The following is a 25,421-nucleotide window of genomic DNA, read 5'->3' on the forward strand; positions in this document are numbered from 1 at the left end:
AGAAAGAAAGAAGAAAAAGAAAGAAAGAAAGAAAGAGAAAGAAAGAACTCGACATAAAGAACCGCAAAAAGAAAGACGAAATAAAGCAAGCAACAAGAAGACCCTACGAAAACTCCCGCACGAAGACCAGCTCCCTCCGCTCCCGCAATACACTCAACTCCCTCCATCCCGACCATAACGCACACCCCTAAACAAAAGAAAGAAAGAAAGAAAGAAAGAGGCTGGAGACTCCCAGCTCTGGGAAACAAAGGGCTACAGAAGGGGAGGAGGATGGGGGAATGGGGTTACCGGGTGACGCACACTAAGGAGGGCACTTGGTGGGATGAGCCCTGGGTGTTATACAATACGTTGGCAAGTTGAATAAAATTAAATACAATTTTTAAGAAAAAAAGAAAGAGACTGGAGAATGAGATATGCTTCTGCATCTTTTTCACTCACTCATTCAAGAAATCATGACGAAACACGAGTCGCACGCAATGGATCGGTCAGGGCCCACGAGGCGCAGATGGAACGCGTAAGGGACCTGGATTGAAATTACATTTTAAGGAGCTCTAGCAAGGGCAATTACCTATCAGGCCTTCCTTGGAAGGCTTTAAAAAGAGGGTCGATTAAACCGGGTTTAAGCGGGGACTGGCTGCAAGCAAGAGGAGGAAAAGAGTTGCCCAGGGAGCTTGCCCTGTGCAGAGCCCTCAGCCTCGCCCGCTGGAGAAGCAGCACCTGCAGGTGTAAATATTTGCCTGCCAGGGGGTTCAAGTCACTCATTGTCACGCCGCCCCCACCTGCTTGCAAGGGAGCCAATGTGAGGCTGGGGCGGTGAGAAGAACACTGGCCTCGGTGTTCCAAACGGGGGGCACCACCAAGTACAGTGGACCTTGGCCTTCAATTAACATCCACGGGGAAATGATCTCCATAATCCACTGAACTCCCGTCATCCTACTGGTTTGGCAAAACTCTCAGATTTTTTTTTTTTTTTAAATCACGTACCATGTTCCAGCACAATGCTCTAGAGAGAAGTGTGGGGAGTTGGCACCAGTGCGGTACAGTACGGGGTCCAGGGGGGCGGGGCACCGAAGGAATAAAGAAAAGGAATTACAGTATGTTTTTGGAAAAGGCTGCCAAAAGATAAGGTTGTTTATTCAACTTCTAACACTGATCAGGGGAGGACTGTGCGAAACCAGGAGAGAGAAGAGCTTCAGTCAGCAAATAAATGTACGATTCACATTGGCCTGGCAGAGAGAAGGGTTGCCATGGGGTCTGCGTCTGTGGAGAGTCATAGGGCGATAACTTGCAGGCATATTGGGGCTAGGTGTCTGATTTAATTTGGTTTGTATGGGGTGATGATCAGAAAAACAATCCTTGGGTGGCGCAGCGGTTTGGCGCCTGCCTTTGGCCCAGGGCGCGATCCTGGAGACCCGGGATCGAATCCCGCGTCGGGCTCCTGGTGCGTGGAGCCTGCTTCTCCCTCTGCCTGTGTCTCTGCCTCTCTCTCTTTCTCTCTGTGTGACTATCGTAAATGAATAAAAATTTAAAAAAAATTTAAAAAAAAAAAAAAAAAGAAAAACAATCCATCTCATGAAGCACCAGGCTACAAGCACAGGTCTCTTAATAGACCCAGATGGTCAATGGATTGAAATGATGACTTCCCGGGTCCTGGGTGCCAGATGGCTCTCCCCTTGGCCTCACACTGACCTCTGGGTAACAGAGCCTCAGCATCAGGGAGCAGGCTTCGGGGAGGCATTGAGGCCAACTGGGGTATTATAAGAGGAGCCAGTTATCTCTGTGACTCCTGGCTATTACCAGGAAGTGATCTAAAAAATGAAAATAGATATACGCATATCAGAAGTTGGAACAGTTCACTGAAAGGCAGTTTGGAGAACTTCATTGACTTCAAGGTATTAAAACCCACTTCCTCTTGGGGTGGAGACACTGAAATCTCCTCCTGGCTGCTGTGGGCTCCAAGTGTGAACAGATCACGTGTGAGGACCTCCATCAGTGGGCAGGCTCCAGTAAGGGAAGACTCATGTGGGTAATTTTGTAAAAGAGCAGAGACTTTGATGAAAGCCTCTTTGGGTCCATGACAAGCTCTTGCCTCTCTCCTTCGAGAGTCCAGCAGGCAAGTTCAAAACTTCTCCTTGAGGGGACCCAAGGACATGTCCTAAAGCCTGGGGAATTTACCACTAGGCAGGTGGACCTGGAGCAACAGCGGGGAGAATGGATGTGGGCCTCAAATCCAGGCACGGCCAGAGTTTCCTCAGCGGAAGGCACCTCCACTGGCTCTGCTGGGGCAGCTCTCCCAGGAAGGCCCCAGCTCAGAGGGGATGGTCTGAGGTGTCTGAGGATCCATGTGGCTACCACTGACTTTGGATACAGCTCAGTGTGGGACACCACGAGACTTCAGAGTAACATTTAAATGTTGGCCAAGCAGGGCAGCCCCGGTGGCCCAGTAGTTTAGTGCCACCTTCAGCCCAGGGTGTGATCCTGGGGACCCGGGATCTAGTCCCACTTTGGGCTCCCTGCATGGAACCTACTTCTCCCTCTGCCTGTGTCTCTGCCTTTCTTTCTCTCTCTGTGTCTCTCATGAATAAATAAATAAAATCTTAAAAAAAAAATGTTGGCCGAGTGCTTACATGTGAATTATATTTTTAAGTTGTGACTTCCTTCCTGTATGTTGTGGCCAATGCATAAGCCAGAGGAGGGACAGTTGGTGTCGCTCTACCAGAGACGTTTCCCCAGACTTCTGGGAGGATTCTTGAGTCAACAGAAATCTGACGGTGCTGAGAAGCCAGGGAGCCCCTCCAAGCACAGGCTCTTGGGCCCAGAGACAAGTAGCAAGCACATCCATCAATCCATTCCTATTTGGAGCCGAAGACTCCAGAACAGTGGGGAGGTCATTTCTGCAGCAGCAATTTGCTGTTCGACAGCTGAAAGAGGAAGTAAGATTGAAGGCAGGAAAGCAGAATTTTGAAAAGACTGTGACGTTCACCGAGAGTTAACAAAGCCATCTGTCTCTAAAACCTCCTAAGGGATTGTGGCTGGGGATGTATATTTTCAGACTCATGGGATGGCCCGCCTTGTAGCTGTCGTGAAATAGAAGAATTGCCCCAGCGCCCTTGGCGCTCGTCTGGTCACCTGCTGGCAATGCCGTGGGTGTCAGGTACCAAGCACCCCCGAAATCCTTGCCCAGAGGAAATCCCTGGTTCGCTGCCTCCCCGGGATGGCTTTGCATTAAATGGTGTTTCAAACATTTTTCTATAGATGATATTCACCTAGAGCGAGAAGCTGGGCAAAAATAGCTGGTTCTCTGTCCTCAGATCGTCCAGTCTTCTTCCCCTCGCCTCTCTGCTTCTGAGCTCCCTCTGGCTTAACTGTGGAAAGCCTTCAGCCACCGAGGTCACACCCAGAACTAGGTTAGGAGGGCAACGTGTCGGAATAGAAGGAATCTCTCACCAGCAATGTCCCAGTCCCAAGATTTCCTCCTTTCTGTCCTTCCTCAGAGGGGAGAAGGGTATGCGGGGTGAGGATGCGCCAGGCTGCCCAGGCAGGAGGTGCTGCTGTCCCATGACACCAAATGTAAAAGGAGAAGATTTTAGAAAATGGAAATGTATTTGGGTTTACTTCTTTCGTTTTGTTCCATGCCACTGACTACTTCTTCATGCTCTGTGGCGGCTCCGAGCGCGGCTGGGAAATCCCAAAGTGAGCCCATGAAATTGCTTTAGTGGCTATGCTTTTCCTAAAATGCTGAGGATTTTTTTTTTTAAGGTTAATGTGTTTTTTCAGTTGGTCAGAAGTTATTTAGAGACCGTCCCCTGGGTGCACAGTGATGTAATGGGTCTTTAGGGGTGGCAATTAAAGAGTAGGCCGGGGCCCTGCCCAGCTGGATTTATAACCTTTTGAAAAGGGAGGGATGGTGTGGGACAAAAGGCCTTCCTTACCTCCAGGACTGGGTGATTGGGACGTAGGCCCTGGAAGTTGCGGGGAAGGGGCCCACCCGGCGGGGGGGGGGGCGGTGGCGCAGATCAGCAGAAACACTCGTCTGGGCCCCCAAAATCAAAGTTATACTGGCTTCTGGGGAAAAAATAAAATAAAACAAGTGGCCTCTGCTAGTCCGCACCTCTGAGAGACACGGGCAGAAAGGGGGGGACGTGAGGAGCAGAGCAATTGTGATGAGTGCACCGTCACCCAGGCCAGGCTCACCCCCTCGTTCTGTGGCTGCACACTCCTGTCCCATCCAGCCATCCAGCTCCCGTCCTCCCCAGCACAGTGCTCTCTCAAAATGGAGCCACTCTTGTCATGGAAACAATGTGGCTCCGGAGGAAGTCAGGCTTGGGTTCAAATCCTCTCTCGGTGCGCAGTTATGATGTTAGACTTTATGTTCCTTCCCTGTAAAATGGGTCCATCGAGGCCTACCATTCAGGGTACCGAGGAAGACGGCGCAGCGCCTGGCGCAGGACAAATAAATGCTCATTGAAGGCTTGTCCCTCAGCCCCCTTGTGTGTGGGGGGGGTGCTCACGGGGATTTGTTCACACTCATGTGTGAGCAGAATAGACAGGGTATTGATTCTGGCGATGCCGCTTCCCAGATGTGAGGCCCCCAGCTTCCCTCTTCCTAAAGAGGAGATGATGTCATCAAGTCGTTGTCAGGACTGAAAAGACAAAGCGATGCAGCTGGCTTCCACCTTTCAGCTTCTCTGACATGTGCCACCCGTGCACCCTGAGACGCCCCCGCATGTGGCTGGACCCCTGTCATTGCCCTCGGTGGAACCCCCTGGGGTGCCTCAGCCAGGTACGGAAGCTGCCTTCGGGTTTCAGGGGACTGTCACTTCCGAAACAAGCCTGCCGTGTTTGCAACTGCCTTCGCTGTTGAGCGGGACCTGATTTTACCTCAGAAGCCAATTCCAGGGTCGGGATAGAGTTTCCCCGGAGGCCTGACCAAGCCGCAGTTATCAGAGCGGCTCTGACACTTGTCCCACCCCTCTCTGCTCCAGGACTCATCTTGCAGACCGCAGCATGATTTGAGCCCATGAAAGAAAAATCAGGCTCAATAAACCTAAGAGAAAATCGGAGAATAGTCTAAAGAACTCACTGCTCAGGTGTCAAGGGGAAAGGACCTTGTTTCGGAAGGGACAGTTCCTGCTAGTCCGCTAGCATTATTGTGGATCTAGCGGACTTCATGTGTGTAGGGGAGGAAAATAATTTCCCTCTACCCTTCTGAGTTCCTAGCTGAGACCTCTGTGATCAAAGACAAAAGACAGATCAAAAAGAGAAAAATGAATTTTTATTAACAGGTCTACCTCATGTATATGTGGGAGGTACCCAGGGACAAATGGGTAACTCAAAGAAGTGATTTAGAATTCAGATTTAAAACCCATCTTGGGGTGCCTGGATGGCTCAGTCAGTAAAGCGTCTGCCTTTGGCTCAGGTGGTGATCCCGGGGTCCTGGGATCGAGTCCTATGTCAGGCTCCCAGCTCAGCAAGGAGTCTGCTTCTCCCCCTCCCTCTCCCACTGCCTGCCGCTCCCTCTGCTTGTGCTCTATCAAATAAATAAAATATTTTAAAAAATAAAATAAAATAAAAGCCATCTTAACAGAGAGAGGGGAAGGAGAATGTAGGCCTCTTAGGAGGCCTCTGAAATGATTTTTAGGAAAGACAAATGGGCCCCTGAAAGAACAGATGGGAGGTATGAAAGTTTATGACAAAGTTTGTCTGGGTGTCGAGTTGACTTCTATGCTCTCCTCCTGTGACAAGAGTCCATTCTTCCTGGTTGACGACACTCCTGGGAGGAGACTTAGGACAACGGAGCTCCTTTTGGAACACCTGTCTTTAGGTAGATAAGGGTAGTCCAGAGAATGCCTCTCCCTGCATTTGCCTACAGCTCAAAATAACCAATATACCAAAGCAGCATATTTGGGGGTGACACAGCCTGAACTCCTACAGTCATACTTTGGGGTGGCACGTTCTGTTATCCTTCGTGTGCAATCATCGATAAAAGATTACAGACAATTTTGAAGAGAAAACCAGGAACACCTTTTGGGCCCATCGAAGGAAAAATGAGAAACCTGCTATCTCTTCACATAAGTTGCCCCGTACGACATACTGTGTCACGTATTTAATGAGGCACTTTGAAGTGGATAAGAGGCAGGAGACTAGAAAGATTTCACTGGTATTTTGCACAGAGGAGTGTGAAACTCAAGTTTTTGCCAGCATTTCCATATCCCCGGCCAGAGCCCAAGGAGGAAAGGAGTAAATGGCCATGAGGAAGAGGGGATTGATTATCAGATGCTTAACTGTGGCAAGACAGCATTCCGCTAGAAGTTTTGAAACATTCAACATATGTTCTCTTTGCTTCAAACAGATCCGAATAGAAAACATCTGGAGGTGCACACAGCAGCGCTCTGTGTAACAGCTGTGTATAAATCATACACGGTGCTGCTTGCTATTTGCTGGCTCCCAGCTCCATACCCGCGCTGCCTGTCCTGCCTCCTCTCTAGGGGCTGGAAGCCTGGGAGCTCCACCTCCCAGACTCCCCAGCCAGCTGGCTTCCACTTAGGTTCTACCCACGGGAGACACTGCTGGGAGACTGCAAGGTAGGCAGAAGGAGAGGCCGATTTTTCTTCTACTTCTGCTGAAGGCTTTGGCAGAGGAAGCGGCAGCAGTAGCAGGTGAATGTGGGTTTGCACTCAGGTAGTAGAATTTCAATAGCAGTAGGGGTAGGGGGTGCTCCTGCGGCTCAGCATCCCCCAGCTCTGGCTCTAGCCCTCTGACTGGCCAACTGTGGTGGGAGTTCAGGCCGCTGGCTTCCCGAAAGTCTTTCCAACAACAGCAGTGGGGCGGTGGGTATACCAGCAGTCTCAGCGACAGAATAGTGGCAGATTCTGGATTACACCATTTTTTCCTATATTCAGTTGGCTTTAGGATGGTAGTAGCTTCCTGCTGTTACCAATCTCTGAATAATCTCACCTTTCTTTCTTCTCTCTAGCCCTTCACATTTTGTTAACCAACTATTTAAAATTCCTACAGTAGTTTCTGTTCCGCTGACTGGACACTGATGAATACATCATGTATAAACTAAACACAAAAATTGAAGGCAAGCTGGGGCTGCTGGGTGGCTCAGCCAGTGAAGCATCTGCCTTCAGCTCAGGTCATGATCTCAGGGTCCTGGGATCCAGCCCTGCGTTGGGCTCCCTGCTCATTGGGGAGTCTGCTTCTCCCTCTCCCTTCCCCTACCCCCGACCCCAGCTCGTGCTCTCTCTCCCTCAAATAAATAAGTAAAATCTTAAAGGAAAAAATTGAAGGCAAATCAAAGTACAATTTTGATGTGTTTAATCCCTTACGCCACTTGCATTTTGAAGTTTACACAAAGGAACAGATAAGCAAAATTCTACCCCAAAAATACTCAAACAAAACTCAGTTCCTCCTCAGATGTCCTGCAGCCTCCACCAAGGAAAAGAAGTTGGCACAAGTATTTTAAAACAAGAAACTGGGCCACCTGGGTGGCTCAGCGGTTGAGCGTCTGCCTCCGGCTCAGGACTTGATCCTGGAGTCCCGGGATCGAATTCCCCATCGGGCTCCCGTGAGGAGCCTGCTTATCCCTCTGCCTGTGTCTCTGCCTCTCTCCCTGTGTCTCTCATGAATAAATAAATACAATCTTTAAAATAAAAATAAAAAATAAATAAAACAAAGTTTCCTTGAAGGAGTCCTGTCTATCATCGCAGCCTTCAATGACATTAATAATAGGTATGCTTTCACCAAGTATTTTCTTTTTGTGAGGCCTAGTCAACTATGTTATTTTACTTAATTATCAAAATAACTCTAGAATTTAAGTACTGTTATTCTAATTTCATAATGAGGAAAATAAAATATTTTTAATGGCACTGGTTGATTGTTCAGTGGCTCCATAGCCCTCTCTAGGATGCATACTCTTTGCCATCTGACCTAGCCATCCCTCCCATGCAGTGGTATATTATTTCCTCATTCCTCATAATTTATTGAATCTTGTGACCTACTCAGCCTATAGAATGTGCCAGAAGAGACATGAATGTGAGTTCCAGAGCCCAGGCTCAAAAGGTCTGGCAGGTTCTGCCTTCATTCAATTGGACCACTGTCCTGTAATGTCTATAAATGCAGCACATTTGGCCCTATCAGAGGATGTGAGGCCACATGAGGAAGGATCAAGATGCACCAGCTCACAGCCAGTACCCACTTCCTTCATGTGAGTATGGCCATCTTGAATCTTCCGTCAAGTTGCTTTTAACTGAATGGAACTGCCTGGGCAAGCCAGGTGAAACTAGAAGAGGAACGACTCAGCTAACCCACAGACTCAGGAGAGATAAGAAATCACTGTTTTCTTAAGCCACTAAAACTATGGGCAGCAATATATACCTGATCAAGTTCCATGTTATTTTTTGCACCAAGCATCTATCCTACCTTCAAGTGCTGCTAGCATTCCAAATCCCTTCTGTTGTACTTGCCAATAAGATGCTTGTCCCTCCCTTAGTCAAGTGGCGGGCATGTGACTTGGACTTGGATGCTCTATCTCTGAAATTTGATTCATGACCAGAAGGAGAAAAATTCTGGGCAAAACTATTGAGACGTGGTCTGGGCTATAGAGATGCTTTGGAGCTGCTGGTTCTTATCTATTCCAAATTTTAGCCTGAATCAGTTTCTGATGCTTGTGACCAAGTACCCCCAAACTGATATATGGTGACAAATTAAGAAGCCAGCTCTAGGGATGCTGGGGTGGCTCAGGTGGTTGAGCCTCTACCTTCAGCTCAGGGCGTGATCCTGGAGTCCCGGGATCGAGTCCCACATCAGGCTTCCTGCATGGAGCCTGTTTCTTCCTCTGCCTGTGTCTCTGCCTCTCGTGAATAAATAAATAAAATATTAAAAAAAAAAAAAAGAAGTTAGCTCTAAGTCGCATGGCCATAAGTAGCGTGAGCACTAGAACTTCAACCCTCATCTATCACATCTGCTTTCCACCTATCCATGCTTCCTCCCCAATTCCTTCCAATCCAGTTTGCTTACTCATTAGAACAGCTTGAAGATGCCTGGCCTTTCTCAACAGGCAGTTAGCTCAGAAGGGCCATGATCCTGCTGTGAGCTGTAACTTGACATCAATATCGGGTCTCTCACCCAATAACCAGCTTGTAGTAACCACAGAAAAGGCTTTTTAAACTGGAGGAATAGTATGTTGAGCACAAAGTAGTAGATTTTTTTGAGGTTTATTGGAGTATAATTGACATACAGTAAAATGTACAATATTTGAGTGCACATGCTTAAAGTGTACAGTTCGAGAAGTCTTGTTATACGTATACACCCACAAAACCATCACCACAACTGAGATGGTGAGCATCCATCACTACCAGGAGTTTCATTTCCTTGTGCCCTGTTGTAAATCCTCCCCCATCTCTTTAGCCCACACCAAGTAATCCTTTTTTTTTTTTGAAAGAAATTGTTTTATTTTGTTTCATTTTTCTTTTTAACTTTTTTTTAAATTGGAGTTCTATTTGCCAACATATAGCATAACACCCAGTGCTCATCCCGCCAAGTGCCCCCTCAGTGTCCATCACCCAGTCACCCCAACCCCCGCCTACCTCCCTTTCCACTACCCCTTGTTCATTTCCCAGAGTTAGGTGTCTCTCATGCTTTGTCACCGTCACTGATATTTTCACTCATTTTCTCTCCTTTCCCTTTATTCCCTTTCACTAATTTTTATATTCCCCAAATGAATGAGACCATATAATGTTTGTCCTTTTCTGATTGACTTATTTCACTCAGCATAATACCCTCCAGGTCCATCCACGTCGAAGCAAATGCCACACCAAGTAATCCTAATTTGCTTTCTGCCACTATAGATTGGCTTGCATTCTCCAGAATTTTATGTAAGTGAAATCACACATTCTGCATCTCTCTCCAGTTTCTTTTACTCAGCATAATTTTGAGATTCATCTGTGCTGACTCTCTATCAATATTTTCCTTTATATTGCTGAGTAGGACTTCAGTGCACATATATACCTCAGTGTGTTTATCTGTTCATTCATTGAAGGGCCTGTGGGTCATTTCTTGTTTTGGACTATTGCAAATAAAGCTTCTATGAACATTCACACACAAGTCTTTGTATGGACATATGCTTCCTTTTCTCTGAGGTAAATACCTAGGAGTGGAATGGCTGGACCATATATTAGGTGCATCTGTAAATTTTTAAGAAACTGCCAAACTATTTTCCAAAATAGTTATACTATTTTACACTCCCACTAGCAATACATGAGGGCTCCAATTGCTCCATATTCCTCCAAAACTTGTGTTCAGTCTTAGATTCTGACCATGCTAATAAGGTGTAATGGTATCTCAATGTGGTTTTAATTCACATTACTCTAATGACAATATATGTTGAGCATATTTTCATGTAATTATTTATCCTCTTTGGTGAAGAGTCTGTTAAAATATTTTGCCCATTTAAAAATTGGGTTTATTTCTTCTTTATTGAATTTTGAGAATTCTTTATATGTTCTGGATATAAGCCCTTCCTCAGATATGTGCTTTGAAAATATTTTCCTTAGCCTGTGGCTTGTCTGTTTCAACAGCATCTTTTGAGGGCAAGAGGAGTTAAATGTTGATGAAGTTAAATTAATCAATTTATGTTTTTAGTGAATCATGTTTATGGTGGTGTATCTAAGAGATCTGACCCAACACCACAAAGATTTCCTTCAAGAAGTTTTACAGTTTTGAGTTTTACATGATGTATGATCCATTTTGAGTTAGCTTTTATGTATTGTGCAAGCTATGGATTGAGGTTTTTTTGCATATGGATTACCAATCTCACTGGCATCAATTGTTTTTTTTTGTTTTTATTGATTGATTGATTTATGATAGTCACACAGAGAGAGAGAGAGAGAGGCAGAGACACAGGCAGAGGGAGAAGCAGGCTCCATGCACCGGGAGCCCGACGTGGGATTCGATCCCGGGTCTCCAGGATCGCGCCCTGAGCCAAAGGCAAGCGCCAAACCGCTGCGCCACCCAGGGATCCCTCACTGGCATCATTGGTTGAGATGAAACAGTAGAAAAACAGAAAAGACTCATCCTCCATTTATTTGCTTTTTCATCTTTGTAAAACATTGATTCTCCATTTATATGTGGGCCCCCTCTCTGTCTCAACTTTCTCTTCTGCTCCCTCAATCTACTAGTTTATCTTCATGCCAAAATTGCTCTATCTTGATGACTGTACCTTTACAGTAAGTTTCACAATCTAGTCATATTAGTCCTCTTCTTTTTAAGCTCAGTACTTTGTTTTAAAACTTGTTTCTATGATTCTAGGCCTTTTGCCTTTCCATAAAAATTTTAGAATCACCTTATTAATTCCCACACACTTACAAATCTGCTGAGATTTTGACTGGAAATGTACTGGATCTATGGGCCAATTTCAGGGAGAACTCATCTTAACAACATTGGATCTTCTTTCCATGAGTGTGATATATCTCCTTATTTGTAGAGATCTTCTTTAATTTCTTTCAGTAATATTTTGAAGATTTATTTATTTATTTTAGATAAAGAGAGAGAGTGAGCACATGTGAGTGGTGGGAGGTGGGAAAGGAAGAGGGAGAGAGAGAATCTTGAGCTGAGCATGGAGCCCCAAGTGGGGCCCCATGGCAGGACTTTGAGATCATTACCTGAGTTGAAATCAAGAGTTGAACTCTCAGCCAACTGAGCTACCCAGGCCCCCCTCTCTCAGCAATATAAAGTTTTCAGTGGACAGATCTTTTAAAGATTTGTCAGAGTTATTCTAAGTATTTAATATTTCTGATACTATTTTAAATGGTGTTGTTTCTTGTAATTTCAATTTCAATGGTTTGTTGTATGTAGAAATGCAAAATCCATTCTTAGTAAAACAAAAAACAACCCCCCCCCAAACTCTTAGCAAACTAGGAATAGAAATATCCACAGTCTAATAAAAGGCATCTGCAAAAAAAAAAAAAAAAAAGCTAAAACTGACATCATATACAATGATAAAAGGCTAAATTTTTCTCCCAAAGATCCAGAACAATAGGCATGTTTGTTCTCATCACTTCAATTCCACATTGTACTGTATGGTGTACTGTATCAAGACATTGCAATTAAAAAAGAATCATCTAGATTGTAAAGGAAGTAAAACTGTATTTATAGACAACATTCTCAGCATAGTCCAATGGAATTTACATGCAGAAAAACCCAGTAGGAGTAAGAGATGAATTTACCAAAATTGAAGTATACAAAATCAATTTCATATATTGGTTTCTATTTTATTCCACTGCTGTCATTTATATATATATATATATATATATATATATATAGTAATGGATACCAAGCAATTCATTTTTACTGCATCTTTACTTGTACATCTGTTCTTAGGTTTAATTTATAATTGTTATAACCTTAGCCATCTTGTAGATATAATATTACCTAATTTTTAAAAATATTTATTTATTTATTCAAGAGAGACACAGAGAGAGAGGCAGAGACAGGCAGAGGGAGAACAGGCTCCCCACAGGGAGCCTGATACAGGGCTTGATCCGGGATCCCTGGATCACCCTCTAAGCTGAAGGCAGAGGCTCGACCTCTGAGCCATCCAGGTGTCCCACCATTACCTAATTTGACTAGTAAACCCAAGCAGAACGAAAATATATCATACTCAATGCTGACAGAGGCATACCTGTTTTTGCTAAACCAGTAATAACAAACTAGTCTTGTTTATCAAAGATCTATTCAAATTGCAAGAACTTGAAAAACATTTGGATTAGTATCTATCTTTCTGGGAGTTTTAGGAATATTTAAATTATAGAAGCACTTTTAAAAAATAAACTTTAAAAATCTGAATAGAGCTCCTTCATAGGATTTTATAAATTAATTTGGTAATACCATCCAGAGGTAGAAAAATACCATGCATACATAGCATATGTACATAGGCATTTGCATGAACAAGTACAAATGGAGAACTTGTAGCTTTCATTCTAAAACCTTAGCCCTGAGTCAGGTAAATGCAGTAATTCAAGACTCACTGGTTTATGTAAATAGTTGGCTCTCATCTTTTATCTCCTTTATATATATATTTAATCTGAATTATATTTCTGGGAGATGGAAAAAGTTAGTTACCTGTTTAACATAGGGGCTAAGGCTTTCCACCAATATTTGCGGAAGAAACTTGTAGGGTTTTCTTTTGCTCTGATCTGTAGTTGCTTTGGGGGGTTCTTAAATTCCTTGAGAGCCCCTGACAGGGGACAGGAGGCCTAAAGTTCAAGTGACTGTGGGCGGGAGTGGGAAAGGAAAAGTCTGGCAGGGTGAACAGAAGGATGGAGGAGGTAGGGGGCTAGAGGCGGACCTATGAAAGGATTCAAGGGAGCTGAAGGGAAGATCAAAAATGGTAAAAGGAGGAAGGAGGAATGGAAGTGATGGGGAGGGAGAGGTCTTAGATGAGTCAGTCTAGGAAAAGCACTGAAGTTCCAAAATATCCTGAGTAAAATCATGGCAACAAGATGTAAAGGGGACAGAATTAGCATGGTAGTGATGGGGCATATAGTTGGGAGGGATTTAGGAAAAGGAGGTTCAGTTGATGGAGATACTCCTATAGAAAAAGTAAGATCAAATAGGTCAGAGAGGCTTCACAAAGAGCTAGGAAAAAAATTTCCTGCCCAAGAATCAGGGAGTGAATCGCCACTAGAAAGAAAGAGCTGGGAAGCACTTCCAGCCCAGCAATTAAGGGAATGAATCTACACTTGAAACAAGGAGCCAAGGAGGAATGTCTAGCCAGAAGGTACCTTTCAAACAAAGAAGCCTGAGACTAACCCAGCCTCAGAGAGTACACTCAGTCTTAGGAATCAAAGTCTGGCCTTACCATGCTTCAGCAGAGTGTTGTCAGGAGTGTTGGCTGAGGAGTTGGACTCACCAATGGGTCCTCGATCAAGGAGTCAGCGCTGAAGACAAAGCCTTCAAAGATATGCACTTGGGGTCCTGGGTGAGAGGCCCAGGGGTCCAATGGGGAATCTGATCCTGCCTGAGTCATGGTACCATAATTGTTAAAGAAGAAATTATTCTGATGCTTGTTAAAATGGTAAGGATGATTTATTCAGGACTGTTGTCATAGATGTCAAGACTTACAATGGGGGAGAATGATGGGGCCCAATTTTAAATACACAGCTGGAGATTTGTAGCCAAGGAATTGAATGGGAGTTTGATGGGTTTGTAGATAAAACATTACTAAGAGGAGACAGGAAGGGTAGGGGCAGTTCTTGCTAAATTGACTTAGGATTCTTACTGAAGGCAGTCCAGGGTGGTCAGATATCAAGGGTTCTTGCTATACTTGCTATATTTGGTCTAGGAAGGCCAAAGTCAGAGCCTAACGATGAGGCCCAGTCAGAAAGTGGGCTGAGAGGGGCCTGACTAAAGTGTGGTCAAGAAGAGCGTCTTTGCTGAAGCCCCCCATTCAAGTGTGGTATTTATGATGGTATTTTGGCTGGTGTTAACCGGGCTGATATTCTGGAACCTTCCCGGCAAATCAAAAACATCAGATCATATTAAGAGTTATGGAAAGAAAATGTTGGAGTCCAGATAAATTGCTTGGGGCAAAAAAAAAAAAATCACTTCTGTGACCTAATTGTACTGATGAGCCTACAAAGGAACCAATCTCTAAGCCTGGTTACTGTCACCTTCTCGATAGGGTTGGTTCAAGGAGCAGGAGTGAGGAGACAGGCCTGCTTGCGTATGAGCTGATTCTGCCCAAGACTCTAAACACAGCAACAGGAAAGATGGGCTGTCTTAAATTCAGAGCCCAGGTGTAGCTCCTGTCCCTGCCTGGGCTCTGACTAGAAACAATAAAATGCCCTAATACAAATGTTCTAATGTCTGCAATGAGCGTGGTATCAGTCTCTCGGTTTTTTTATTGACACTGCAGGTGCAGGGAACGTTGAAGGACTCTACTTGGGGTTGAAGATACACTTCAAGGAATGTTTGTTGGAATTTGAAAGGTTATCAGGAGGCTCTTGCTCTAGAGGCAGCTATAAGAACCAACGGCTTTGTTATTTAGCATAATGGATCTTAGAAGTAATGTTCACTGGCAGGCATTAAAGATGTTCAAAATACGTAAATGGTTGAAAATTCTGTATCAGACACTCCTGACCTCGCATAAACAGGGTATTGTGCTCTGGAAAGCCTAGCTGATAGTACGTGCCCTTCGGAATGCTGCCTCTGTCTTAGGATTTGAAACAGACCTGTATCCAGGTCTTGTAGGAAGTTTCTCGCACCTGATTGACCAGACGTTGAGCTAAGTCTTGCTGTTAGAATGTTGTCACATCTGCCTTAAGCGAGTCTGTTATGCAAGGAATTTGTCAGAGAGCCAGTGGGACAGAGAACTGTACTTCATTGAGTTTACAGAACTGGTTGTACAACTTTTTTGTGCCTGCTGGCTTCCAAATGTTTATTTTATGGCTGAATTCAGTCTGAGACTTGCTTTCATTGTAACAAAGCACCTGGTAATGAAGTTGAGCGAACTATAGCCCTCACCTACTTCCAGTGCAGGCACATAGGGCCACGTATGAATGTCTGCGTCCCTTATTTTAACAAGTTCCCCGCAGCTCTGGGGCTTGAATAAAACATGCATGTATTGTCCAGGACCTTTGCTGTAGCAGGTGTTCTTATATTTCTATGACTCTGCATAATGGCTCTTCACCATTAAACCCTTTTATAGTAAATCACCTCAGCTCATTTATTAGAAGGACTCATAAAACTAACTAAATGGTATTGAGCTGGGGTGAATTAAAAGAGAACACGTTGCCACCTCCAGGAACCATTTTTTTTTAAGTGTGAGTGTTCCTGTTTATATGTTAATACGTGTGGATGAATCAGTTTCGGCTTTTTGAACGATCCTAAAGACAAGGCCCGTGTCCTGCAGCCAGCAAAAGCCCCCCTACCGCTGCAGCTTGTCGGCTCTGGCCTGAGTCCAGGGTTCTCTTTACATAATTTCCAAAGCCACCAAAACCTCCCCCATTCCAACTTCTTTCTGCACTGAGTCACTTATTTTATTGTTTTTCCTTTTAATATTTGTAGGTGGCACCACCTGGGGAGGGGGTGGGCTTCTCTCTCTGCTCCCCATCTCACATCTTTGCAGCACGCATATACCAGGGTGCGACTATGTGTCTGTGTCGGTCAACTGTGGTTTTGCTAAGTAAGAAAATGCTTACTTCTTGCCTGTACGGATGCTGTGAAATTCCTTTTGGGACCCCTGCAAATAAAATAAATAAGACCAACAGGAGTCTTTAGACATATTAAAATTCCAGACTCTCTAAAAACAGCATTTCCTGTCTAATCTTAACGTTAACAAAATGATCAACTGAGAGCCAAGGCATGATTGCAGGATGAGCTCTTCTGGATGTCATCTGCCCGGCGTTCAGAATAGCCAAGTCATTGTGTACATTAACTTGTCAACGTGCACCTCTCACTTTTTCTGATCTGCCCTTATAAATACCACGTAAATCTGTATATGCACACGCAATGTGTAAGCGTACACACACCACAAAACAGCAGAGGCAGCTGACAGTTCCGTGTCACTACAAGGAAAAGTCATGCCAGCAATTTAACTTTTTTTCACTCTTGGCCTTGAACTTTGCTTTATGGCCACTCTGAAAACAAACCCAACAGGAATATACAGTCATGCAAAATTCTCCTGCATTGAATGAGTCCACAGAGGTGTTACAGGACAGCAGAGTTTTCAGAAAGGGCTTTGGCTCTTTGTTAGTGGCAAAAAAATAAAATAAAATAAAAAAATAAAGAAAATAAATTTCCTTAGGAGGGCAGTTACCTCTTTAAAAGCCAGACGATGGGAACGGGGAAGGGAGAGGGCTGTCTGATGGGAATTTATGCCAATGGAATGCAGACAAGTTGTACTTATAAGGCCTTGGGCTTGTTCAGCTGGGAGCGGCGCTGTTCAGGAAAGCCAAGGAGATTGTGTTTTTCTGGACGCAGCAAAATCCAGTGATCATTCTTTCATTAAAACTTGTAATAGTTATCATTTGGTTGGAGGTAGTAGAATGATGCCTGGATTTTTTAATCAAAACTCTCGGTGAGAGGACCCTTATCTAGTTCCTCAACTATTCTGAGCCTGGAGCTTTCTTTAGTAAAATGCAGATTAATATCTCTCCCTGGAACCGGGCCACTTAATCAGAGGTAAATGAAAGTTCTTCTGCTAGTACCTGGAACATAGTAGATCCTCAATAATGTCCCAAAGTGGTCTCAGTCTTGTCTTACAATCAACAATATAAGTGTACTCTGTGTATAGCCTTAGTTCATTTTTATGTTTGACTCCCAGTTGTACAATCTTTGAGGGTAGGGACTTTTTTTCCCTGAAGAATCAATAGCAATAAAGAATTGATGTGTATTTAATTTTTGTCAAATGAATTTCACTTCTTCTTCAAAATACATTAAAAATGTTAATACAAGACAATTTCCTCTTACCTCCAGAGGTGGCCTGGAGGTTACCAGTATGACTCAGTGAAGAAAACCCCTCAGCATTGAGGATGGAAGAGCTGAGCTCAAGTTAGGAATTTAGGAAGTAATAGAGATATCCTCTCTCTGTATTTAAGTTTGGAGAATCTATTTGTCTATACTCTTAGGACAGAAATCAGAGTGCAAATATTGTTTTGTTCAGCACCAAATCAAAACACAAGCTGCCTCTTTGCTTTCACTTTGAACACACTGGTATCTGGGCAGGAAAAGGTCAGAAAAGGAACACACATTCTTTGGGCTTCCATAAACTCTTCTGTGCTCATCAGTGAACTGGAGTTTAGAGAATCCCTATACTATGCACACAGAGGCATGCCCTCAATTGACTCCTCTTTGGCTACTGGCTGGACCAACAAACTCTATGTTACCTACTCTCTGAGGCCTACATGGTTGAGCTCGGGTATGACAAAATATATTGTCTACGGGGCTCACCCAGAATCATCTTAAGGTCAGGACAGCAAGTAGTAATAGCTCTAGATCACTGACATCAGGAGTATCCATGGTCTTTGACCAACTGGTCACTCTGAGTGTTGTAGAAACTAGACTTATTCTGATTCATAGAGATATAGGTTTTCTATCTTACTCTCTTTACTATAACTTCTTTCACTAAAAATGAGGTTGGGAAAGTATTTTGAAGTTTAAATACTTGAACAGGCCCTCAGAGGCTCCCAATATTTCTGAGATTCTTTCAGTTTTTCCAGAATCCATCTCCTTTCTCCACTTACCCTGTCATTCCATTAAAACATAATCCGCAGGGCACCTGACCGGCTAGGTCAGAAGAGCATACGTGCGACTCTTGATTTTGGTCGGGGTCATGGGTTTGAGCCCCATGTTGGGTGTAGAGATTATTTAAATAAATTTTTAAAAACCCCAAACATAATTCTCTATCAACTCCACTGTCTTTGCCTTGGAACCACCTAGCCTAGGGTCCAGTAAACAATTTTTGATTCCGTGATGGTCAACCATTCATCTATCCATTAATCAACGACTCCAGCTTTTCTGTGTGCCTATTGCATACCACTAACTGAATTTTATAGATGAGCAAAACCGAAGCTCAGAGACTATACCAGTCAACAGATCTAATTTCAACATCTAACAAAAATAAACTGGTTATAATCCACCCAAAATTACAGATCATTTTACTCTTAAATACTTTTCCAGCTACTCTATCTAATTAGCTGCCAGTGTTACCCTCCTAAACATCTTTGTCTTTATTTTTCTCTAGGTCACTATACCATCCATTCAAGAGGAGAATAGGTTTGAGATTGGAGATTGGGAATATGGGTTCAGAGTGGGCCAAGTCTTAATCTCATCATCTCCTATATTTTTAACAAAACTGTAGAGAAGATAAACTTTTTTCTACTCTTGTACACTCAGTAGCTGGAGGACTCATGAATTAAGTTGGCAAAAGACAGGTTAAGAAGAAGAAAAACCCAGATTTAATTATGTAAGGTTGCACTGGACTTCACAAGGAAAAGTGACCCAAGGAGGGAGTGTTACTATTGGAGACGTATACACCACCTTAGGCTGGACAAAGGAGAAGGGGTGGGGGCTTCTGGTGGTAACCTAAGGGAAATTAAGTGAAGGAAAATAAATAGGGGGGTTTAGTAAGTTTTGTTATGCAGATTAAGAGCCTTTCAGGTGCTAAGAGTTCTCTGCAGCAGTTCTCATCTTGATAGGAAGTGGGACACACCTTTATAAATGGAAATCTATTATCTTGCTTTTAGAGAGAGGAGAGAGCTAGTTGCCTTTAGCTCTAAAAAATCCTTATGCCATGGTGGCGTATTTGGGGGTGCTATTTTTGGTTTTCTTCAGATCCAAGAGCCTAAATATGTAGCATTACTTATTTGGTATTGGTACACAACACCTCTATTGTTATTTCTCTCTCCTGCAAGGGTATAAGCTCCTTACGGGGAGGAGAAGTGGTTTCTTTTGTTTCACATTTGTAGTGCTTCCTCTTCAAAGCTACCCTTTGTTTAGCACCTACGACTCATCTTGTGCTTTGTATACATTCTCTCCAGCCCACTTCAAGGGAATATGAAAATCTCCATTTTATAGAAGGAAGAAATCCAGACTCAGGTTACAGGACTTACTGAAATTATTCAGCAAATATTTAGTGGAGGACTCAGGACTTGGTCTTTAGATCCGTGTTATTAGTTAGGATTCTCCAGAGAAGCAGAGCCAAAAGGATGTGTGTGTATATATAGAAAAAAATTTATCGGAAGGAATTGCCTTGCCTCACAGGATTACAGAGGCCGGCGAGTCCCAATCTGCAGGGTCAGCCAGGAGGCTGGAGATTTAGGAAGGAACCGCCATTACTATTCAAGTCCCAAAGCAATCTGCTGCAGAACTGCCTCCTGCCTGGGGGAGGTTCAGCCTTTGTTCTAGTCAGGCCTTCAACTTTTTGGATGAGGCCTGCTCAGGGTTATAGAGGGCAATCTACTTTATTCAAAGGCTACTCACTCATTTAAATAGTAATCACATCCAAAAAAACCAAAAAACCAAAAAACACCCAAAAACATGGCCTCATAGAAACCGCCAGAATAACGTTTGACGCCCAGAAGTAATTATCACCATCTGTTAACAGCCAATTCCACACTCATTTCTTTCTATCACATGTAGGTTCTTCTCAACATGGGTTAACTGGTGACCCTGAGTCAGGTTCAAGCCATGCGCACTAATCTTGGGTAAAAGCTTCCCTGATCTCATGTGAAATGTATAATCAGTGCTATTTAAAACGTCTTTATTTACAAAGAAAAATCTTTAAGGGATTTTCTGCCTCCTGAACTTAAAAAGCAAACCTAATATGAGCGGTTATAAGGAACACAGACATTCTCTAAGCATCCTGGCTACAGAGCCAGTTTGAGGGACCTCCAGGCAAGTTTTAGAAAACCATCTAATACAAGGAAGTAAACAAGATCAGAAGAGAGGCTAGGTTGTTATATTTAAGAAAAGCTGTTTTGTTCTTACTTTCTGAAATAAGAGAAAAGGAGAATAAAAATAGGCTGATTGTGGATGGGCTAGGAATTGATACCATGTGTAGTGAAGTTTCCCTAAAATTGCAGTTATATTTTAGCTTACTTTATTTAATTCTTTTTAAAGATTTATTTATTTATTTGAGAGAAAGACAGAGTGAGCGTGCGTGCACATGGGGAAGGGTAGAGAGAGGAGAGAGTCTCAGCTGACTCTTAAAGTGATGGGGCTTGATCTTACAACACTGAGATCATGACCTGTGCCGAAACCAAAAGTGTGCCACTCAGGTGCCCCTAGCTTAGTTTAAATAGCAAGTTTGCTTTTAAGATAATTTTAAAATTTTTATTAAAACCGAAAATGGAGGGGCACCTGGGTGGCTCAATGGTTGACCATTGGTAGGTCAGGTTGTGATCCCGGGATCCTGGGATCAAGTCTTGCTTTGGCCTGCTTCTCCCTCTGCCTGTGTCTCTGCCCCCCTCTCTCTGTCTCTCAGGAATAAATAAGTAAAATCTTTAAAAAATAAGTAAATAAATAAAATAAAAAATAGAGTTTTGAAATTCACAAACTCATTCTCCAGTCTTTCTGTGATTCTGGAAGCTTTCATTGGTGACTCTGAGAGTAGAAGTTGAGAGTAGAATCAGCAGGAATGATTGGGGAGAGGATATCCAACTAAAAGAGGAAGTGTGCACATGATCTGCGATAGAAAAGCTTCGGAAACATGGTCTTGTCTTTCTTTCAGCCAAAGGGCCCTGTGTGGAACCTGATGGCCCAAGGCTTCCAACGTTCTATTTATTTGTATTTTTTTATTTATTTTTTATTGTGGTAAAAAAGACATAACAAAATTTACGTTGTAACCACTGTTAAGTTTACAACACAATGGCATTAAGTACAGTCACAAGGTTGTACAACCATCATCACTATTTCTAAGACTCCTTTGTCATCACTTCAAACTCTGTACCCATTACAAGGTAGCTCCTCATTCCTCCTCCCCTCAGCCCCTGGTAATCTCTGATTTACTTTCTGTCTCAGAATTTGCCTACTCCCGGTACCCCACGTACGTGGAATTGTACGGTTTTGGCCCTCTGGTGACTGGCTTCTTTCACTTGGTATCAGGTTTTCAAGATGCCTCTATGTTGTCCCATGTGTCAGAACTTCAGTCCTTTTTATGGCTGAATAATATTCCATTGCATGTGTACATGCTGCATTTTGTTTATGCATCCTTTCTCAATCTGAAGTATTATTTGATAAAATGTCCACTGAGAACAAAAAGGATGTTTTCTCAAAGGATGATGAAAAGACATTCCTCTCTGTTGAAGAAGATGTAGTAGGCAGGGTTCAATGTGAGGCTGGTAGCTCAAAGTACACAGATAGCATTCCTCTGACTGGTGCAAGAACCTAATAAAAAATCATTCTCTACACCATTTTTCCAGATTGAGTTAATTTCCCAGCTGACCAGGGCTTCAACTTCTCCCCCAGACCCCAAGGAAAGCACATTCTTTATGTCCTAAATTTTGTGTAGTGAGAAAACATTCATCTGATGGAATTTTTACAGCTGATTATATTTTAGGGGCTATGAATTTTTTAAATAAAATTTCTACACAAATGATGATTTATTCTTTAAAAACCAGGTGAGACTATTTGAAGCTTGAACACTTATGCAGAGAATTTATTCTAGAACAAAATGTGTATTCTAGTTCCAAGACATGTATTCTTACAGTTCTCTGGAAGCCTGATGACGAGAACTGCCTTCTCCATCTGATTTTGTTTTATTTTTTACTATAGCCTCCAGCAACCCACCTCACATTCATTCATTAACAAACATGGCAATTAATTATTAATAAATCAATAATTATAATTATTTTAATAAGCTTAGTGCAAGCAATTATTAAATAATGAGTAATATAATTAGATTAATGAAAAATAATTATCTGTAATAAGTATATTATATGTAATTATTTAGTAGTTCATAATGAAATAGAAACAATTAATTTTTGCCACATTTATCCATGATAAAGGGCCTCCTACCAAATATTACTGATTTGCCAATTGGCCTTATTCTCTTGGCATCCCAGGAAACTAGCCTTTAAACCCTGGAAACATTTATCGGCCTTGAGAATCATGCTGCAGACACATAGAATGAATGTCTCGGAGGATTTATGCCCAACTGGCACATGGGTAATCACTACAAATCCATACACTCTCAGTGCTAGTTACTAACTTCCTAGATGAGTTTCCAATGGAGTTTTTTTTTAAGATTTTATTTATTTATTCATGAGATACAGAGAGAGAGAGAGAGAGACAGAGAGAGAGAGGCAGAGACACAGGCAGAGGGAGAAGCTGGCTCCACGCAGGAAGCCTGATGTGGGACTCGATCCCTGGACTCCAGGATCACACCCTGGGCCAAAAGGAGGTGCTAAACCGCTGAGCCACCCAGGGATCCCTCCAGTGGAGTTTTTTTGCTTGTATTTGGTCATTTGAGCCTCACATGGGCTGGGGAAAGCGGACAGGTGAGGAAAGTAAGTTGTAGAGAACTGAGTTGCAGAGAAGGAACTGGAACTCCACTCTCCACCCTGTAAATCCTGCCCATTTCCTTCTATCCTGGTAAGTCCACTTACCTTGCACTGGAGAATATGGCTTTGAGAAGGAGGAGGGCACAGGGCTTTGCCTTGCTTAGCTGAATTAGCTGATGAAAGGTCTTCAGGGCTGAGATGCCCATAGATGATTCAGCCCTCCGTTCATGTGAAAGCCCCACCCAGGGCAGAATTATATTTCTAGTGGAACCTCGAGGGTCCCACATCATGCACGTGAGTGTCTGGGACAAATGGCTGGGCTCTGTCCCGGGAGGTGATTATCTTGTGTTAGTTTGAAAGTTAAAATGGATGTCATGGTCCATCTGGGCACATCTGGTCTTCTTTGACATGGATCGACCATCCTGTTGTGAGTTATTATGAACTAGGCACGTCCTCAAAATTCAGAAAGTGGGCCTCTGGCAGGAAAAGAAAGAATCCTGAGGCTTTTCTGAGCCTCACTTCTTGGGTCTGAAATTTGAGGAACTGAGAAATGCTTTAAAGGGTTCTAGGTGGTAGGAGTTCAATATGACCCCAAGGTCTGGAAGGCAGTTTGCCAATTGTGCACTAAAGATTAGAGTGGTGTATTTTCTAATTCAGGACATTCAGAATTTGCTGTGCATTCACAGAGAGTTTCTATCCCATTCCATTAAGAACATTTCAGTTTAGTGGTTCAATGTGTTAGCTGTGGAGAGTGAGGAGGGAGGGTGGGTGATATGATGGGAGGGAGGATACAGACAAAAAGTGTCATTGGCCTAGCCTTGGGCCAGGTTGTTAGGGGAGAATCACGTCTCCCTGCCGCCCATGCTTGAGGTCAGTAGACCTCCCGGGAGCAGGAACCTGTGGCCCAGCCTACCTGCCATGGGATTTTCCCAAAGCTGGTACCTTTTCATGGTTCTGTTAATATTTCAAGGTTGAGCAAGAGAGACACAGTGTACATCTATCTAAACAGAAGTTAAATATTTCTTCTTTCTTCCTGGTCTCTTTCACGCCCAGAGTAGGCCAAATGTTTTAGTATTATGGGAACCATCCCCCTCCCACCACCTTTGATTATCTGGGTCTGAAGCTTCAGTATTTGTTATCATGCTCCACCTTGCAGTCTATTCAAACACCAGAATACATGGTGTGATGTTAATAGGGGCTACATCTTAAGTCTTTTTTTAAAAAATAACTTTATGGGAAAGATTCTGGAAAACTGGCCCCTTAAAAATTGCAAGCAGCCATTTCCTGAAAGAGATTAAACTTTAAATTAGCCTTTGGGGCACACTGTGCCCATTTAACTGGGCCCTCACCATTAGCCGGATGGAACTCTGTGTGCTGTGCCAGGGCTCTTGCCATTGCACCTTTTTGGTAGCAGTAATGGGAGATGGCAAGAAGAGGGCAGAAATGATTCCTGGTTCCATATGGACTTAGAGCAAGTTGCACTGACATCTACTGCCTGGATTGAAGTGGCTAGTTCTGGCTGTGAGGTTGTGGTATCCCCTGAGCAGTTGTGCATAAGGGCTGGGAAGCTAAGAGCAGCCTTCTGCAGGAAGGACAAATTGACAGGATTGTCACCCCATGCCAGAGGACTGGGTGTCACCAGAATGGGCTTTGGCCCAGGGGTCCCCAGTTTGGATCTCTGGGGTCCAGTGGGTAAGCATGATCCCACAGCTCAAATGCCTGTAGGGGCCAGGCAAGGAATAGAAATAGTTAAAAGAGACCATGTGGGATTCTGGCAACTTGGAGAACATGGCTCCATTGAGAGGTAAGAGCTGCTTCTGAGCTGGAGCTGGTTGCTGACATACAGAAATATGGGCTGAGTGTTGCTTTGCCTTTTTATTCAAGATGAGATGGAAATCTTGATTGTTTCTTAATGTGAAATATCTCAATTGGAATATTGATAGCATTTCAGTTGTGTGTTTTTTTTAGACTGCTTTGCAAGTTTATTACATTGAAGTTGAGAGTTTTTTGTCTCAACATTCTACTGCCATACCTTTATATATATATATATATATATATATATATTTGTCCCTGACAACAATAATAAAATTGACCTGTATGGCCCCAGCTCTCTCTCTCCCTTCCTTTTTAATCTCCCAGGGCTTAGAATATGTGGCTTGCTGAATTTTCCTGAATGTCCCATGAGGTGGGCAGGGGTGATACTTCAACAATTTCTGCAGCAAAGCAGACTCCCAGGACCTGGTGGGGGTGCTGGGTGTGGCACTGCCTATACTCTGCTTGCCTTCACTCCTAAGAGATGCCCCTCTGGGCATGAGACAAAGCCTCGCGTTGCTGTAATGCAAGCCATGCCAGAGTGACACAGGACAATGATGTCTGTTGCATCATAATAACGATGTTCAAAGGTCTACAAGAGGAAGT

At 43.4% G+C, this 25,421-nt stretch overlaps 1 long non-coding RNA gene across 1 annotated transcript in view; it reads right to left on the reverse strand.

The window, feature by feature from the left end:
- The window catches only part of LOC102155845, a 24,505-nt gene extending 10,481 nt beyond the window's left edge, over positions 1–14,024 (reverse strand). Inside the window, exon 1 of the long non-coding RNA XR_005371650.1 lies at positions 13,862–14,024. This is a non-coding gene — a long non-coding RNA (uncharacterized LOC102155845). The remainder of the gene's footprint in view (positions 1–13,861) is intronic.
- Positions 14,025–25,421: the final 11,397 nt, after the last annotated feature.

This window comes from Canis lupus, chromosome 16, assembly GCF_011100685.1.
Source record: "Canis lupus familiaris isolate Mischka breed German Shepherd chromosome 16, alternate assembly UU_Cfam_GSD_1.0, whole genome shotgun sequence".
Lineage (NCBI taxonomy): Eukaryota > Metazoa > Chordata > Mammalia > Carnivora > Canidae > Canis > Canis lupus.